This window comes from Lampris incognitus, chromosome 13, assembly GCF_029633865.1.
Source record: "Lampris incognitus isolate fLamInc1 chromosome 13, fLamInc1.hap2, whole genome shotgun sequence".
NCBI lineage: Eukaryota > Metazoa > Chordata > Actinopteri > Lampriformes > Lampridae > Lampris > Lampris incognitus.
In genome coordinates, this window is record NC_079223.1 from 49,069,138 (window position 1) to 49,086,072 (window position 16,935).

The window sequence follows — 16,935 nt, forward strand, 5'->3', positions numbered from 1 at the left end:
TGACTGAGGTCAGTAAGTGATGTGTCAGGTGAGTTGACTGATGTCAGTGAGTGATGTGTCAGGTGAGTTGACTGAGGTCAGTGAGTGATGTGTCAGGTGACTTGACTGAGGTCAGTGAGTGATGTGTCAGGTGACTTGACTCTAACGTCAGTGAGTGATGTGTCAGGTGACTTGACTGTGGTCATTAAGTGATGTGTCAGTCGACTTGACTGAGGTCAGTGATTGACGTGTCAGGTGACTTGACTGAGGTCAGTGAGTGATGTGTCAGGTGACTTGACTGAGGTCAGTGAGTGATGTGTCAGGTGAGTTGACTGAGGTCAGTGAGTGATGTGTCAGGTGACTTGACTCTAACGTCAGTGAGTGATGTGTCAGGTGACTTGACTGAGGTCAGTGAGTGATGTGTCAGGTGACTTGACTGAGGTCATTAAGTGATGTGTCAGGTGAGTTGACTGATGTCAGTGAGTGATGTGTCAGGTGAGTTGACTGAGGTCAGTGAGTGATGTGTCAGGTGAGTTGACTGAGGTCAGTGATTGATCTGTCAGGTGAGTTGACTGAGGTCAGTGATTGATGTGTCAGGTGACTTGACTGATGTCAGTGAGTGATGTGTCAGGTGAGTTGACTGAGGTCAGTGAGTGATGTGTCAGGTAACTTGACTGAGGTCAGTGAGTGATGTGACAGGTGAGTTGACTGAGGTCAGTGAGTGACGTGTCAGGTAACTTGACTGAGGTCAGTGAGTGATGTGTCAGGTGAGTTGACTGAGGTCAGTGAGTGATGTGACAGGTGACTTGACTGAGGTCAGTAAGTGATGTGTCAGGTGAGTTGACTGAGGTCAGTGAGTGACGTGTCAGGTGAGTTGACTTTGAGGTCAGTGAATGATGTGTCAGGTGACTTGACTGAGGTCAGTGATTGACGTGTCAGGTGAGTTGACTGAGGTCAGTGATTGACGTGTCAGGTGAGTTGACTCTGACGTCAGTGAGTGATGTGTCAGGTGAGTTGACTGAGGTCAGTGATTGACGTGTCAGGTGAGTTGACTGAGGTCAGTGATTGACGTGTCAGGTGAGTTGACTGAGGTCAGTGAGTGATGTGTCAGGTGACTTGACTGAGGTCAGTAAGTGATGTGTCAGGTGAGTTGACTGAGGTCAGTGATTGACGTGTCAGGTGAGTTGACTGAGGTCAGTGAGTGATGTGTCAGGTGACTTGACTGAGGTCAGTGAGTGATGTGTCAGGTGACTTGACTCTAACGTCAGTGAGTGATGTGTCAGGTGACTTGACTCTAACGTCAGTGAGTGATGTGTCAGGTGACTTGACTGAGGTCAGTGAGTGATGTGTCAGGTGACTTGACTCTAGCGTCAGTGAGTGATGTGTCAGGTGACTTGACTGAGGTCAGTGAGTGATGTGTCAGGTGAGTTGACTGAGGTAAGTGAGTGATGTGTCAGGTGACTTGACTCTAACGTCAGTGAGTGATGTGTCAGGTGACTTGACTGAGGTCAGTGAGTGATGTGTCAGGTGACTTGACTGAGGTCATTAAGTGATGTGTCAGGTGAGTTGACTGAGGTCAGTGAGTGATGTGTCAGGTGAGTTGACTGAGGTCAGTGATTGATCTGTCAGGTGAGTTGACTGAGGTCAGTGATTGATGTGTCAGGTGACTTGACTGATGTCAGTGAGTGATGTGTCAGGTGAGTTGACTGAGGTCAGTGAGTGATGTGTCAGGTAACTTGACTGAGGTCAGTGAGTGATGTGACAGGTGACTTGACTGAGGTCAGTGAGTGATGTGACAGGTGACTTGACTGAGGTCAGTGAGTGATGTGACAGGTGAGTTGACTGAGGTCAGTGAGTGATGTGACAGGTGACTTGACTGAGGTCAGTGAGTGATGTGACAGGTGAGTTGACTGAGGTCAGTGAGTGATGTGACAGGTGACTTGACTGAGGTCAGTGAGTGATGTGTCAGGTGAGTTGACTGAGGTCAGTGAGTGATGTGTCAGGTGAGTTGACTGAGGTCAGTGAGTGATGTGTCAGGTGACTTGACTGAGGTCAGTGAGTGATGTGTCAGGTAACTTGACTGAGGTCAGTGAGTGATGTGTCAGGTGAGTTGACTGAGGTCAGTGAGTGATGTGTCAGGTAACTTGACTGAGGTCAGTGAGTGATGTGTCAGGTGACTTGACTCTAACGTCAGTGAGTGATTTGACAGGTGACTTGACTGAGGTCAGTGAGTGATGTGTCAGGTGACTTGACTGAGGTCAGTGAGTGATGTGTCAGGTGACTTGACTGAGGTCAGTGAGTGATGTGTCAAGTGACTTGACTGAGGTCAGTGAGTGATGTGTCAGGTGAGTTGACTGAGGTCAGTGATTGATGTGTCAGGTGAGTTGACTGAGGTCAGTGAGTGATGTGTCAGGTGAGTTGACTGAGGTCAGTGATTGATGTGTCAGGTAACTTGACTGAGGTCAGTGAGTGATGTGACAGGTGAGTTGACTGAGGTCAGTGAGTGACGTGTCAGGTAACTTGACTGAGGTCAGTGAGTGATGTGACAGGTGACTTGACTGAGGTCAGTGAGTGATGTGTCAGGTGACTTGACTGAGGTCAGTGAGTGATGTGTCAGGTAACTTGACTGAGGTCAGTGAGTGATGTGTCAGGTGACTTGACTCTAACGTCAGTGAGTGATTTGACAGGTGACTTGACTGAGGTCAGTGAGTGATGTGTCAGGTGACTTGACTGAGGTCAGTGAGTGATGTGTCAGGTGACTTGACTGAGGTCAGTCAGTGATGTGACAGGTGAGTTGAATGAGGTCAGTGAGTGACGTGTCAGGTAACTTGACTGAGGTCAGTGAGTGATGTGTCAGGTGAGTTGACTGAGGTCAGTGAGTGATGTGTCAGGTGAGTTGACTGAGGTCAGTGAGTGATGTGTCAGGTGAGTTGACTGAGGTCAGTGAGTGATGTGTCAGGTGAGTTCACTGAGGTCAGTGATTGATGTGTCAGGTGAGTTGACTCTGAGGTCAGTGAGTGATGTGTCAGTTGAGTTGACTGAGGTCAGTGAGTGACGTGTCAGGTAACTTGACTGAGGTCAGTGAGTGATTTGACAGGTGACTTGACTGAGGTCAGTGAGTGATGTGTCAGGTGACTTGACTGAGGTCAGTCAGTGATGTGTCAGGTGAGTTCACTGAGGTCAGTGATTGATGTGTCAGGTGAGTTGACTCTGAGGTCAGTGAGTGATGTGTCAGTTGAGTTGACTGAGGTCAGTGAGTGACGTGTCAGGTGAGTTGACTGAGGTCAGTGAGTCATGTGTCAGGTGAGTTGACTCTGAGGTCAGTGAGTGACGTGTCAGGTGAGTTGACTGACGTCAGTGAGTGACGTGCCAGGTGAGTTGACTGACGTCAGTGAGTGACGTGCCAGGTGAGTTGACTGAGGTCAGTGAGTGACGTGTCAGGTGACTTGACTGAGGTCAGTGAGTGATGTGACAGGTGAGTTGACTCTGAGGTCAGTGACTGATATGACAGGTGAGTTGACTCTGAGGTCAGTGAGTGATGTGTCAGGTGACTTGACTGAGGTCAGTGAGTGATGTGTCAGGTGACTTGACTCTGAGGTCAGTGAGTGATGTGTCAGGTGACTTGACTGAGGTCAGTGAGTGATGTGTCAGGTGACTTGCCTCTAACTTCAGTGAGTGATGTGTCAGGTGACTTGACTGAGGTCAGTGAGTGATGTGTCAGGTGAGTTGAGTGAGGTCAGTGAGTGATGTGTCAGGTGAGTTGACTGAGGTCAGTGATTGATGTGTCAGGTGAGTTGAATGATGCCAGTATGTGATGTGTCAGGTGAGTTGACTGAGGTCAGTGATTGATGTGTCAGGTGAGTTGACTCTGAGGTCAGAGATTGATGTGTCAGTTGAGTTGACTGAGGTCAGTGAGTGATGTGTCAGGTGACTTGACTCTGAGGTCAGTGACTGATGTGTCACGTGAGTTGACTCTGAGGTCAGTGACTGATGTGTCAGGTGAGTTGACTGACGTCAGTGAGTGACGTGCCAGGTGAGTTGACTGAGGTCAGTGAGTGATGTGTCAGGTGACTTGACTCTGAGGTCAGTGAGTGATGTGTCAGGTGACTTGACGGAGGTCAGTGAGTGATGTGACAGGTGAGTTGACTCTGAGGTCAGTGAGTGATGTGACAGGTGAGTTGACTGAGGTCAGTGAGTGATGTGTCAGGTGACTTGACGGAGGTCAGTGAGTGATGTGTCAGGTGACTTGACTCTGAGGTCAGTGAGTGATGTGACAGGTGAGTTGACTGAGGTCAGTGAGTGATGTGTCAGGTGACTTGACTCTGAGGTCAGTAAGTGATGTGTCACGTGAGTGGACTGAGGTCAGTGAGTGATGTGTCAGGTGACTTGACTCTGAGGTCAGTGAGTGATGTGTCAGGTGAGTTGACTGAGGTCAGTGAGTGATGTGTCAGGTGACTTGACTCTGAGGTCAGTAAGTGATGTGTCACGTGAGTGGACTGAGGTCAGTGAGTGATGTGTCAGGTGACTTGACTCTGAGGTCAGTGAGTGATGTGTCAGGTGAGTTGACTGAGGTCAGTAAGTGATGTGTCAGGTGAGTTGACTGACGTCAGTGAGTGACGTGTCAGGTGAGTTGACTTTGAGGTCAGTGAGTGATGTGTCATGTGACTTGACTGAGGTCAGTAAGTGATGTGTCAGGTGAGTTGACTGAGGTCAGTGATTGACGTGTCAGGTGAGTTGACTGAGGTCAGTGATTGACGTGTCAGGTGAGTAGACTGAGGTCAGTGAGTGATGTGTCAGGTGAGTTGACTGAGGTCAGTGAGTGATGTGTCAGGTGAGTTGACTCTGACGTCAGTGAGTGATGTGTCAGGTGAGTTGACTGAGGTCAGTGAGTGATGTGTCAGGTGAGTTGACTGAGGTCAGTGATTGACGTGTCAGGTGAGTTGACTGATGTCAGTGATTGACGTGTCAGGTAAGTTGACTGAGGTCAGTGAGTGATGTGTCAGGTGAGTTGACTGAGGTCAGTAAGTGATGTGTCAGGTGACTTGACTGAGGTTAGTAAGTGATGTGTCAGGTGACTTCACTCTAACGTCAGTGAGTGATGTGTCAGGTGACTTGACTGAGGTCAGTAAGTGATGTGTCAGGTGAGTTGACTGAGGTCAGTGATTGACGTGTCAGGTGAGTTGACTGAGGTCAGTGATTGACGTGTCAGGTGAGTTGACTGAGGTCAGTGAGTGATGTGTCAGGTGAGTTGACTGAGGTCAGTGAGTGATGTGTCAGGTGAGTTGACTGAGGTCAGTGAGTGATGTGTCAGGTGACTTGACTGAGGTTAGTAAGTGATGTGTCAGGTGACTTGACTGAGGTTAGTAAGTGATGTGTCAGGTGACTTCACTCTAACGTCAGTGAGTGATTTGACAGGTGACTTGACGGAGGTCAGTGAGTGATGTGTCAGGTGACTTGACTGAGGTCAGTGAGTGATGTGTCAGGTGAGTTGACTGACGTCAGTGAGTGACGTGTCAGGTGAGTTGACTGAGGTCAGTGACTGATGTGTCACGTGAGTTGACTGACGTCAGTGAGTGACGTGTCAGGTGAGTTGACTGACGTCAGTGAGTGACGTGTCAGGTGAGTTGACTGACGTCAGTGAGTGACGTGTCAGGTGAGTTGACTGACGTCAGTGAGTGATGTGTCAGGTGAGTTGACTGAGGTCAGTGAGTGATGTGTCAGGTGAGTTGACTGACGTCAGTGAGTGACGTGTCAGGTGAGTTGACTGAGGTCAGTGACTGATGTGTCACGTGAGTTGACTCTGAGGTCAGTGACTGATGTGTCAGGTGAGTTGACTGACGTCAGTGAGTGACGTGCCAGGTGAGTTGACTGAGGTCAGTGAGTGATGTGTCAGGTGACTTGACTCTGAGGTCAGTGAGTGATGTGTCAGGTGACTTGACGGAGGTCAGTGAGTGATGTGACAGGTGAGTTGACTCTGAGGTCAGTGAGTGATGTGACAGGTGAGTTGACTGAGGTCAGTGAGTGATGTGTCAGGTGACTTGACGGAGGTCAGTGAGTGATGTGTCAGGTGACTTGACTCTGAGGTTAGTGAGTGATGTGACAGGTGAGTTGACTGAGGTCAGTGAGTGATGTGTCAGGTGACTTGACTCTGAGGTCAGTGAGTGATGTGTCACGTGAGTGGACTGAGGTCAGTGAGTGATGTGTCAGGTGACTTGACTCTGAGGTCAGTGAGTGATGTGTCAGGTGAGTTGACTGAGGTCAGTAAGTGATGTGTCAGGTGAGTTGACTGACGTCAGTGAGTGACGTGTCAGGTGAGTTGACTTTGAGGTCAGTGAATGATGTGTCAGGTGACTTGACTGAGGTCAGTAAGTGATGTGTCAGGTGAGTTGACTGAGGTCAGTGATTGACGTGTCAGGTGAGTTGACTGAGGTCAGTGATTGACGTGTCAGGTGAGTAGACTGAGGTCAGTGAGTGATGTGTCAGGTGAGTTGACTGAGGTCAGTGAGTGATGTGTCAGGTGAGTTGACTCTGACGTCAGTGAGTGATGTGTCAGGTGAGTTGACTGAGGTCAGTGATTGACGTGTCAGGTGAGTTGACTGAGGTCAGTGATTGACGTGTCAGGTAAGTTGACTGAGGTCAGTGAGTGATGTGTCAGGTGAGTTGACTGAGGTCAGTAAGTGATGTGTCAGGTGACTTGACTGAGGTTAGTAAGTGATGTGTCAGGTGACTTCACTCTAACGTCAGTGAGTGATGTGTCAGGTGACTTGACTGAGGTCAGTGATTGACGTGTCAGGTGAGTTGACTGAGGTCAGTGAGTGATGTGTCAGGTGACTTGACTGAGGTCAGTAAGTGATGTGTCAGGTGAGTTGACTGAGGTCAGTGAGTGACGTGTCAGGTGAGTTGACTGAGGTCAGTAAGTGATGTGTCAGGTGACTTGACTGAGGTCAGTGAGTGATGTGTCAGGTGACTTGACTCTAACGTCAGTGAGTGATGTGACAGGTGAGTTGACTGAGGTCAGTGAGTGACGTGTCAGGTGAGTTGACTGAGGTCAGTGAGTGACGTGTCAGGTGACTTGACTGAGGTCAGTGAGTCATGTGTCAGGTGACTTGACTCTAACGTCAGTGAGTGATGTGTCAGGTGACTTGACTGAGGTCAGTGAGTGATGTGTCAGGTGACTTGACTGAGGTCATTAAGTGATGTGTCAGGTGACTTGACTGAGGTCAGTGAGTGATGTGTCAGGTGACTTGACTGAGGTCAGTGAGTGATGTGTCAGGTGAGTTGACAGGTCAGTGATTGACGTGTCAGGTGAGTCGACTGATGTCAGTGAGTGATGTGTCAAGTGAGTTGACTCTGAGGTCAGTGAGTGATGTGTCAGGTGACTTGACTGATGTCAGTGAGTGATGTGTCAGGTAAGTTGACTGAGGTCAGTGAGTGATGTGTCAGGTGAGTTGACTGAGGTCAGTGAGTGATGTGTCAGGTGAGTTGACTGAGGTCAGTGATTGATGTGTCAGGTGACTTGACTGAGGTCAGTGAGTGATGTGTCAGGTGAGTGAAGAGAAAACCTCAAATCACATGCGGTCATCCTTCAGTTTCACACTATACATTTAATCGTCACCCTCCCTTAACTCCGACATACAGTACACGACCAGCACATCTCACATGGGACCAGCAGAGCCACAGCCCAGTACAGATATTCAGCATTTTAAGTACATGTTGGATCATTTATTTTCACAGACCAATGACAGAGACACACACACACACACACATACAGGTTTGTGCATGTTTGCCATAGATTTGAAATCTCTACAGAACAAAAGCAAAAAGTAAAACATTACAATGCATCTCTTATTTAACCAACATAATTCACTGAACGTTTCTAAAACAAAGATGTTCGACGGTAAACCGTCACAGTTGCCAACGACTTTCAGACAGGAATTCATACGTACTCGCATTTGCAATGCGTATTAACTTCCAGTGCAGTTCATCCCTGCTAAAGCAAGAAAGCCTTCCACGTTATGGACGAGTTGTGAAAGATGTTGTGATGGGAAAAGGCAGGAAGGCCGCACACCTTCTGGTGTCCGGAAAGTCACACCTTCTGGTGTCCGCAGCGTGACTGGATAAAGACTCTCTTTAAGATCAGATGAAGAAACATCCACAACATTTTGGACTTTTCAATACAGGAAGTACAGACCACTAGCAACAAGCTGTAAGTGTGCCATGCTTGGTGCCATATCTTCCAGCAGAGAGGTGTGATCCAGTACTGAACTCCAGAGGTTTCCATATCCGGTAGACAGTCCCTGGGAAAAACCGCCTTTGGTCCGTAACAACAAACACCGGTGTGAAAAAGACAGTGAACCTTGATTCTGTGGTTTTACATACATGACAGAAGTGACCCTGTTGTTCAGCAATAGTCAAGCTAACCTGACAACTGACTGATAACATTCTCCTGTTTCAGCTTTCAACAAATCAAAACTTACATACTACATATGCTTAATATGAACAGACACATAGTGTGAAACTTTAGATGTGAACAAAATGATACAGAATCATTGGCAGTGTGTAACTGGAGGTCTAGTATGTCTGGTATTGACTGCACATGTTCAGTGGAGTAGCTAACGTTACACATTATTTACATCACATCCTGACTGGACGCTTAACATTGACATTGTAACACAGATGCTTTCGCGGCAGTTCAACAGAGCTAACGTTAGCTTGTCTGAATTGTGTTTTTAGCTAACCGACACCCCAGAAAAGCAAGCTGACCATCAGAAACACTTACAGGAGCAGTTTTGGCTATTTTCTGTGGTCTAGGGCACAATACTGCATTGCCCCACACCATTTCTCTGTGCACTGAATGTGAGTGTGGTTATGATCATTCACTCAGTGTGAGCAGCTGGTGCTAACATGACGCTAACATAGTGCTAACTTGGTGCTAACATGGCACTGACATGATGCTAACATGGTACTAACATGTAACTAACATGATGACTAACAAGACTAACAAGAATACACAGAGTAGCTATGAACGTTGTGTTGCAGTAACTAGAAGCACATTTGGATGCTTTTTTAGAGGGCAGGATCGCTGCCCTTAGCACTGGCTGCTCGTGCTGAGTGCCATGTTCATACTACATTCACATCTTTCGCATGATAAAATAGTCTGGGGCAATGCAGTGTGTCCCCTATGCTGAAATTAACCAAACTCCCCCAAAAAGTGAACTACCCCTTTAAAAACTGATCAAAAGACTGGTCCTGTCTAGATGGTAGCCTTAGACTGGCGAAACTCTCGCACATGTGCACTTGGCTTGACTGTGGCAGACAATGGAGGATTAGAATCAAGTAAACGTGAGGTTCAGGTTAGGGTTGGGTTGAGGTCAAGATCAGGTTTTGGGTTAGCTATGGGTTAGCTTTAGGTGACCTAACGGTTAAGGTTAGGTTAAGGTAATTGTGCTGTGGTTAAACTACCATATATGCAGATAATGCAACTGCACTGGGGCCTGCACGCATGGGCCCCTCCTTATCTCGCCACCATCGTATCAAAGTTCGCAGCACTGAGTCTATGGTATACGGTATTTTCAAAAGTGTGGACATGCGTACTACTGCCTACTATGCAGTAGAACAGACAACTTCACACAGCGAAAAGCCCGACGAGTGCGCCTTGTGATGCAATTAGAACTTATTTATTTGACTAATCAACTTACACTTGTGTTTCCTGTGTGTATCAGGCCTACGCACAGATATAAAAAATGTTGTGTAACTGTGGGTGCGCCATCACCAGTTATGTTTTCGTCTGTGTAAAGGTGCACTGTCACCGACTGTTTTCATGTGTTATGGTGCTGTGACACCAGCAGTTGTTAAGTGGGCTAGTCTGTCACTGTCTGAGCCTTGCTACTATGACTCCTCTTCTGTAGGACCGCAGTCTGTTTTCCTACTAATCACGCCATTTAGGTGAGGCAGTGCATTTTGCTGTTGCTGGTCGTTTTAAAGCTGTATGCTTTCACTCCTTTCATTTGTCATTGACATAATGTTATGTTACATCTGGCTCTGGTCATCTCCCGGCTGGACTACGGCAACTCCCTCCTTGCTGGTGCCCCAGCGTCGGCCATCAGACTTCTGGAGCTTGTTTAGAAAGCTGCAGCTCGTCTGGTGTTCAACTGCCCTAAGTTCTCCCACACACCTCCCCTTTTCATGTCCCTACACTGGCTCCCAGTAGCTGCTCACATCCAGTTTAAGACTCTGGTGCTAGCCTACAGAGCAGTGAAAGGAACAGCTCCTTCCTATCTCCAGGCCATGGTCAAGCCCCACACCCCCGCCCGACCACTTCGCTCTGCTGCCTCGGGACGCCTGGTTGCCCCGTCGCTCAGAGGCCCTTGCTGCCCATCGACCTGGTCCCGGCTCTATTCTGTCCTGGCCCCACAGTGGTGGAATGAACTCCCCACTGATGTCAGGACAGCAGAGTCGCTGCTCATCTTTCAGCGCAGGTTGAAAACTCACCTCTTCAAGAACTACTACCCTGTTACTTGTTCTTAGCACTTGTTGTATTCACTCATTTAAAAACAAAAAAATCTTTCTTGCACTTTTACTTTAGCATTGGTTTTGCTCTTAGATGCTTGTTTATAGAAAAGATGCACTTATGACCTCTGATGACTAGTAGTTCTCCTGATTCCCTACGTTAAATGATGCACTTATTGTAAGTCGCTTTGACCACCTTGCAGTGGGGCCCGGCGCTGTCTTGTTACGCTGCTGGCGTTGGGTTAGTTAGGTTGGGGCGAGAGTTTCACAAATCTAGGGTTACCAACTAGACATGACCCAAAAGATTTATTTGTTTGAACGCTACAGGAGGTAGGATTTCACAGAAACTCCATCCAGAGATGCAAGTGAGACGTGCTCTACGTCTTACGTGGTGTTTTTGTGAAATCCTACCTTGAATGAAACCGCATACCAAGTGATATAATACCTGGGAGAGGGTAAGACAGAATACTGGTGGGGGTGCAACAAAAACAGATTTTGCTAATTTTATTACCAATGACTAGGATCATATTAATTACGAATGATGCAAAATCTTTAACATCGTACGTCATCATATATATTTTAGATACGCCCCGAAACATTTTTAGAGGGGCCGACTGCCCCCCAAATCTACACATGCAGGCTGTCAAACCTCATGCACTGAGCATGAGACTCTGAAACACTTGGTATTTCTCATGCTTGGAGCGGTTCTCTGTAGTTCGGGTGCAAGAGAAAGCAGTTGTCAGTTGTTTCTATGGTTACCTTTAAATAGAGCGCCCTGTTCTGAAGGGAATTCAGCACGGGAGGCTTTTTGCTACGCCACAGACACAATTTGACGGAACGTTACGAGGTAACTTAATATTGTTGACTGTCCAAAGTTATATTCATTATCATACATTCAATTTCACAAAGTGGCAGTTCCTTGTGAAAACTTTACCCAAGTACTTGGAGGAGAGAAAATGCCAACCTCTTCCACAATTACTAATTATCCCCAACCCCCAGAAATCATACACAAAAGCGTCCCTGGAAGTGGGCATCCTTGCAGATGGCACAACTGAACATGAGACGCCAGTTTGTGAGTGAGTCAGAAGCCAGGTTCATAAGGGTCTTGGCATTTAAAGGGTAGGTACATCCCCCTATGATGCAATCGTTTTTAAAACTCTTTCAGCATCAACCCCCAGCAGTGGCTGTTTTCTGTTTGAATCTATCGGTCTTTTCTTACAGAAGAAGTTAAGTTCTGGGGCATCAACTAATGATTACTTTCTAATTGTCTAAAAGTCAAAATTAGTGATGAATCCAGTCCAGAGTCCAAAGTATTAATTTCATAATGATACAGATAAGAGGAAGCAGCAACAAGCAAATGTTGTTTTTGTTTTTTTACCTGATGTTGACTTAAAACAATTAATCTAACAAAATTCTAATTGATTATTTTTTTGTCAATCAATTCATTAATCGATAAATCGTTTCAGCACTATTCAGATAAATGACTTCATTTGAAATAACTCATGACAGATTCAAATCTGTCGTGTGTGTTGACTCACATGAGGCTACTGTTTGGACTTGCTGAGGCCTAGACGAGGGCTATATAATCACGGCTCATGAACTGATATTTAAAAAAAAACAAAAAACCACAGCGTTCAGGGTTGGGGTACTTTCTTTGTCATCACTGTGTGGACACGTAGCACATTTTGAGCTAATTGAAATAACTTGTACATTTCCACCCATCCATTATCCAAGCTGCTTATCCTGCCCAGGGTCGCGGGGATGCTGGAGCCTATCCCAGCAGTCGTTGGGTGGCAGGCGGGGAGACACTCTGGAGACACACACACACACACACACACACACACACCTAGGGACAATTTAGTACGGGTGGTTCACCTGGCCTACAGGTCTTTGGACTGTGGGAGGAAACCGGAGCCCCCGGAGGAAACCCACGCAGACATGGGGAGAACATGCAAACTCCACACAGAGGACGACCCCCAAGGTTGGACTACCCCGGGGCTCAAACCCAGGACCTTCTTGCTGTGAGGCGACCGCACTAACCACTGCACCACCGTGCCTCAGAACTTGGACATCTGATATCTTTATATGAAACCTGATTAAATCCAAAAGCAAATACTACAAAACAAAAAAGGGCAACCACAGAGTTCTTAATCATGCCTTTTAACAGACATCTAAAACAGGGGCAGCATCTGGCAGCGGATGCCCTTTCACTGACTACTGTAAAGTAAATTAAAGTACTTGATAACACCAAAATTGTCAGCAGCAATACTTGAATACTGTCCTGTACTGGTGCTTTCAGCTGAATCAGTGAGACTTGTTCAAGTGCCCTTTGTCTGGCAGAACACGACAATCACTTCAAACTATGAAGTAACTGCAGCAAAACACATTTTAAGGCACTATTTGAAAAGCCACGCTGTGTGACTACCACATCAAAACAGGATAAGCGATGTCTGGAATGGCATCAGGTTTGTTTTTGCGTGCAGGACTGTGTGAAGAAAGCAGGTGGACTTCTTCCTGCCGGACCTACAAGAACATGGTAAGAGCTGACTAATCCCCCTACGGTACCACGGGTGTAGCTCACCTAACTAAAATGGAAGGAGTCTGTCTGTCTGTCTGTCCTTCAGTTTTCTCAACAACCATTCATCCGATTGACTTCTCCTGAGGACAAGTGTTGGGGAGTAACTAGTTACATGCAACGGTGTAATGTAATTAAATTACAAAATAAATGTAATTGTAATGTTACAGTTTCTGAGAAAAAATGTAATTAAATTACAGTTACTAATTGAAATATTGGTGATTACAAATATATGCTTTTACGTAAAAAGCTTAACTGTTAGCTTTCTCAGAAATACTACATCTACAACAATCATTTATGACCATCAGACCTTACTTGACTTAAGACTAAATGTTCCAGACTTGTGTGCACCTCCGGAGACACCAAAGACATTGTTTCCAACCCTATGGTGTCTTGGAGCAACCAGCAACTGACCACAAAACAGGCAGAGACGTGTAATGCGAGGCAGGGTCCTGGTTAGGTTATGGCATCGCCCAACTCGGCCTTCCATTCCTGGCATTTTGCTAGCCAATGTACAATCTTTCGGCAACAAGCTAGATGAACTCCACTGCCTTATTAGTGCCCAATGGGACACGAGGGATTGCTGCGGGTTGTGTTTTACTGAGACCTGGCTGACCGTGAACATCCCGGACAGGGCCATATAGCCCGACAGCTTCTCCGTGCACCAACTGGACTGCTTGTGTGAAACGACCGGCAAGGTAAAATGTGGGGGAGTATGCTTCCTGGTTAACAACTCGTGGTGCACTGATGTGGAAGTAATCTCCCAGTCCTGTTCGCCTGCTGGAACAGCTTACAATTAGGTGTCGACCATTTTATCTACCAAGAGAATTCCCCTCCATCCTGATAACTGTAGATTACATTCCACCACAAGCAGTACAGTACACCACAAGCAGCACAGCACAGTACAGCAGCTCTGGAAGAGCTCTATGGCGCAATCAGCAACTATGAGAATCAGCATCCACAGGCTATTTCTATTGTGGCGAGGGACTTCAACCACTGCAGCCTCAAATCAGTACTACCTAAATACTTCCAGCATGTCAGCTGTATAACCAGGGGCGACGAGATCTTGGCTCACTGCTACTCCACGATCAAGGGAGCATACAGGTCTATTCCACGGCCTCATTTTGGGAAATCGGACCATTCATCCGTGCTCTTGCTACCTGTTTACAGGCAGACAGCTAAGAGTGAGAAGCCCACCTTGAGGACAGTACAGTGCTGGTCAGCGGAAAAATGAGCTCAAACTTCAGGGTTGTTTTGATTCAATAGATTGGCTGGTTTTTAGGAACCCTCTGAACCTGAACGAATACACTGATACAGTTACTGACCATGTGGAATTCTGTGTGGACACCTGTATGTACTCATGCCATCCGGTCCTATTCAAATCAGAAACCTTAGATCAATAGCGACCTTTGGCTGAGACTAAAAGAAAGGACTGCCACTTTTAAAGTTGGGAATAAGGACTGATACAATGGAGTCAGGTACGCACTAAGGAAAGCCACCAAGTCAACCAAAAAACAATACCGGGATAAACTAGAACAGCATTACAACGGCTGGGACTCCAGGTGCATGTGGCAAGGACTCCAAGCGATTACGGACTACAAACTCAAGCCAGACAGTTTTACCAACACCACCGCTTCACTCTCAGATGACCTGAACAGGTTCTATGCCTGCTCTGAGTGTAATTCTGGACCACCAGACAATACACAGAACCCTGTTGGTCACTCACTCAACGAGGTAACATATCGAGTGACAGAGGCTGGCCTGAGTAAGGTTTTTAAATCTGTCAAAGCCCGCAAAGCTGCCAGCCCAGATGGTATCTCATCTTGTGTCCTTAAGAGTTGCTCTAGTTAGCTATCGAATGTTTTTACAGACATTTTTAACCGGTCATTGTCATTATGTGTGGTTCCTACATGCTTTAAGAAAACCCTTATTGTGCCTGTACCCAAAAAAAATCACCTACATCCTGTCTTAATGACTACAGACCTGTTGTGGTCAAATAGATGTGTGGAAGATGCTGTGTCATTGGCTCTGCATACGGGCATAAAACACCTTGAAGGAAAAAACACCTATGTCAGAATGTTGTTTATTGACTACAGCTCGGCATTTAATACCATCTAAATTGGTGTTAAAGCTTAAGGACTTTGGTCTTTGTAATTCTATCTGTAAGTGACTCTCTGACAGGCAGACCTCAGACAGTGAGAGCAGGTACCAGCTACTCATCTACCATAGTTCTCCACACGGGGGGCACGGCAGGGTTGTTGTCTTAGTCCCTTTCTTTGTTCACACATGACTGTGTTGCCAAATATCATGAGAGCATAGTGACATTTGCAGATGACACCACAGTAACTGGACTGATAAATCATGGCATGGCGGCCCAGTGGTTAGCGCTGTTGCCTCACAGCAAGGTCCCGGGTTCGAACCCCGGGGTAGTCCAACCTTGGGGGTCATCCCAGGTCATCCTCTGTGTGGAGTTTGCATGTTCTCCCCATGTCTGCAGTGGGTTTTCTCTGGGTGCTCCGGTTTCCCCCACCTTCAAAAAGACATGCATGTTAGGGTTAATACTGCTGTCTGTGCCCCTGACCGAGGCATGGCAAGACGAACTGGAGTTGGTCCCCGGGTGCTGCACAGTGGCTGCCCACTGCTCCTAGCTACACAGCTAGGATGGCTTAAATGCAAAGAAAGAATTTCCCCACGGGAATTAATAAAAATATATTAAGATGCCTGCAGGGAGAAGGTGAGGGACCTATCCATACGGTGTAACAACCTCGCCCTAAATGTTGAGAAAATAAAGGAGATAATTGTTGATTTTAGGAAGTCCAAAACGTTTCAGACACCAGTTTACATCAACGATGTCCCTGTTGAAATTGTGCAGAACTTAAGATTTTTAGGCATTCAAATCTCAAACTCCTTCTCCTGGTCTCTAAACCAGTTGTGTCAGTAAGATGCCACAAAAGAGACTATACTTTCTGAGATATCTTACAAATTTCAGAATGTCCAGAAAAACCCTGGTCAATTTCTATGAGATGACCATAAAGAGCATCCTTACTGGAAGCATACTGGTGCGGTAAAAACAGCATCAAAAAAATCATAGGAACGAGCACTGCCACAGCTCCAGCGTATTTGCACCACCTGTTGCAGAAGGAAGGTCCTAAGTATCATGGAAGACACCATCCACCCAGCACATGGTCTGTTCCCACTCCGTCCCTCAGACAATGCTTACAGAGTAGAGCTCTGACCAGCTGCCTCAAAGTTTTTACCCCCTGGCGGTCAGAATAATGAACAGTAGGCGCCTTACATAACTTCAGAGTTTTTTTGTGGGATTTCTGATTTATTGTTTTTGTTATTAATTATTTCCTTATATATAGTTTTTAAGGGTATAGAGAGCCAGAGCATATGCATTTCATTGCATGGTCCTTTTATATGTATATAACAATAAAGTGAAACTTGAGCTTGAACTTTAGAAGAAATTGGGAATGTGAGACTGATATAATGACCTAATACAATCTGTTTAGTCTTTAATAGTGTTAGGGTTATAGATAGAATCTATTTAAACCTGCAATTCAAGTTATCCAGAACTTGTCTCCACAAATAAATTGTTATTTTATCCATCCTCATCATGGAGCCAGGTTCCATAATACCACCAGCCATCTTCACCGTGGTTGGAGACACTCTCCAGTCTCTGTATACCAGTGCTGAAATGTTTTGACTGGGTGGGATGAACACAGTGGCAAACACGTACATGTTGGAAACAACTCCAGCAAGAAAAAAGATTGAAACGTGATGCTGACATGGCCATGACAACCAATATGACTGTAACACAGTGTTCCCATACAGTGTGATGTAGTTTGTAACACCATAGACTGTGTTAGCTT